Here is a 2500-nt window from a genome sequence, read left to right as displayed (position 1 = left end):
ACCTGGAATATCTATGCACCGCCAAGCGCCTCGACTCCAGTCAAGCTCGATGGGCCCTGCTATTCACTCGATTCAACTTCACCATCTCCTACCACCCGGAGTCCAAAAATGTGAAACTGGATGTGCTGTCGCGACTCTATAGTCCCGCTGCTACACCATCGGACCCCGAGACCATCCTTCCTACCTCTTGTCTCGTGGCTGCAATCATCTGGGGTATAGAGAGCCGGGTCCGTGAGCGTTCCCAGCCGGACACCGGTGGGGGGCCTGGCTAACCGGATGTTTTGTCCCGGACTCTGCACATTCCCCGGGTTCTGGAATGTGCTCATTCCCCTCTTGGTTCCTGACGTCTCCGCGTTCGTCACTGCCTGCAACGTTTGTGCCCAGAATAAAACTCCTCTGTAAGCTCAGGCTGGCCTCCTTCAACCACTTCCTGTCCTTCACCATCCCTGGTCACATATACCATGGACTTCGTCACTGGTCTCCCTCCATCTAATGGCAACACCACTATCCTTACGGTGGCGGACAGGTTTTCCAAAGCGCCATTTTCATTCCCCTCCCCAAGCTACCCTCAGCCAAGGAGACGGCCCAGCTGAAGGTGCTGCACGTCTTCCGTATCCATGGACTTCCGGTGGACATGGTCTCCGACCGTGGTCCTCAGTTCTCGTCCCGGTACTGGAAGGCGTTTTTCACACTCATTGGTTCGTCGTCCAGCCTGTCCTCTGGGTTTCACCCACGGTCTAACAGCCAGTCGGAGCGAGCCAATCACGACCTGGAGACGACTCTTCATTGCCTCGTCCCCGCCAACCTCATCAACTGGAGCCAGCAACTCGTGTGAGTGGAATAGGCCCGCAATACCCTTCCCTGCTCAGCCACTGGTCTCTCGCCTTTCGAGTGTCTGATGGGTTATCAGCCCCCCCGCCGCTCTCCCCTGAGCGAGAGGAAGAGGTCAGCGTACTCATCCACTGCTGTTGCCGTACCTGGAAGAAAGCCCGGTCTTCTCTTGTCAAGACAACCTCCAGGTATCGACGACAAGCGGACTGCCACTGGACCCCGGCTCCCCGTTACCGTCACGGGCAGAGGATACGGCTGTCCACCCGGGATCTGCCCCTCCGGTTGGAGTCCTGCAAACATTCCCCCCGTTTTATTGTCCCTTTCCCCATCTCTAAGATCCTTAGCCCCTCTGCTGTTCGTCTTCTGTTGCCCCGCACCGTCCGTATACATCCCACGTTTCATGTATCAAGGATTAAACCTCTGTCTCACAGCCCTCTGCCTCCTTATTTCCAGGCCCATCCCTCTCCCCTGTCTCATCGAAGGCCATCCGGCATACACAGTGAGACGTCTCCTGAGTGTTCGACCTCTGGGCAGGGGATTCCAGTACCTGGTTGACTGGGTCCAGAGGAGAGGTGCTGTCACACCCTGATCTGTTTCACTTGTTTTGTGTCTCCATCCACTTCCAGGTGTCGCCCATTTTCACCCAACTATCACATGTGCATTTATACCTGTGTTTTCTGTTTGTCTGTTGCCAGTGCGTCTTGTCTCGTCAAACCTACCAGCGTGTTTTTTCTCTCTCGTCCCTGTTTTCTAGTTCTTCCGGTTTTGACCATTCTGCCTGACCTGACCCTGAGTCTGCCTGCCGTTCTGCACCTTACTGACCTCTGCCTGACCTGGCCCTGAGTCTGCCTGCTGTTCTGTACCTTACTGACCTCTGCCTGACCTGACCCTGAGTCTGCCTGCTGTTCTGTACCTTACTGACCTCTGCCTGACCTGACCCTGAGTCTGCCTGCTGTTCTGTACCTTACTGACCTCTGCCTGACCTGACCCTGAGTCTGCCTGCTGTTCTGTACCTTACTGACTCTGCCCTGGATTACTGACCTCTGCCTGCCCTTGACCTGTCTTTTGCCTGCCCCCTGTTTGGTAAATAAACATCTGTGATTCGAACTGTCTGCATCTCGGTCTTATCCTGAGTCATGATAGTCAGTACCAGTGTGTGTACTCAGACAGTCTCATATAATCTGCCCTCCGTCTATTGAAGAGTTTGTGTGTGTGTGTGTGTGTGTGTGTGTCATTTGCTGTGTGACCCTTGAACTTAGAAATTCCGTTGTTCCAAAATACATTATCCCCAGTTTTCTGGAGTAACCACATTGGTACAATATCGATTTCAACATTGACATCATATCATCTGCCCTCTCCGTCTATGGAAGGGTTGTACCCCTGTGTCCTCTACCCCCCTCTCTCATATGATCTGCCCTCCGTCTATGGAAGGGTTGTACCCCTGTGTCCTCTACCCCCCTCTCTCATATGATCTGCCCTCCGTCTATTGAAGGGTTGTACCCCTGTGTCCTCTACCCCCCTCTCTCATATCATCTGCCCTCCGTCTATGGAAGGGTTGTACCCCTGTGTCCTCTACCCCCCTCTCTCATATAATCTGCCCTCCGTCTATTGAAGAGTTGCACCCCTGTGCCCTCCACGCCCCTCTCTCATATAATCTGCCCTCTGTCTA

General features: G+C 54.1%; 1 protein-coding gene across 1 annotated transcript in view; it reads right to left on the bottom strand.

Moving 5' to 3' along the window:
• LOC129820309 (FH1/FH2 domain-containing protein 3-like) overlaps window positions 1–2500 on the bottom strand; it is a gene marked incomplete at its 5' end in the record, with an annotated part of 105923 nt that overhangs the window by 95570 nt on the left and 7853 nt on the right.

This window comes from Salvelinus fontinalis, chromosome 22, assembly GCF_029448725.1.
Source record: "Salvelinus fontinalis isolate EN_2023a chromosome 22, ASM2944872v1, whole genome shotgun sequence".
NCBI lineage: Eukaryota > Metazoa > Chordata > Actinopteri > Salmoniformes > Salmonidae > Salvelinus > Salvelinus fontinalis.
The sequence above is the reverse complement of the archived record's forward strand: the minus strand, read 5'-3'. Positions and strand labels throughout refer to the sequence as shown.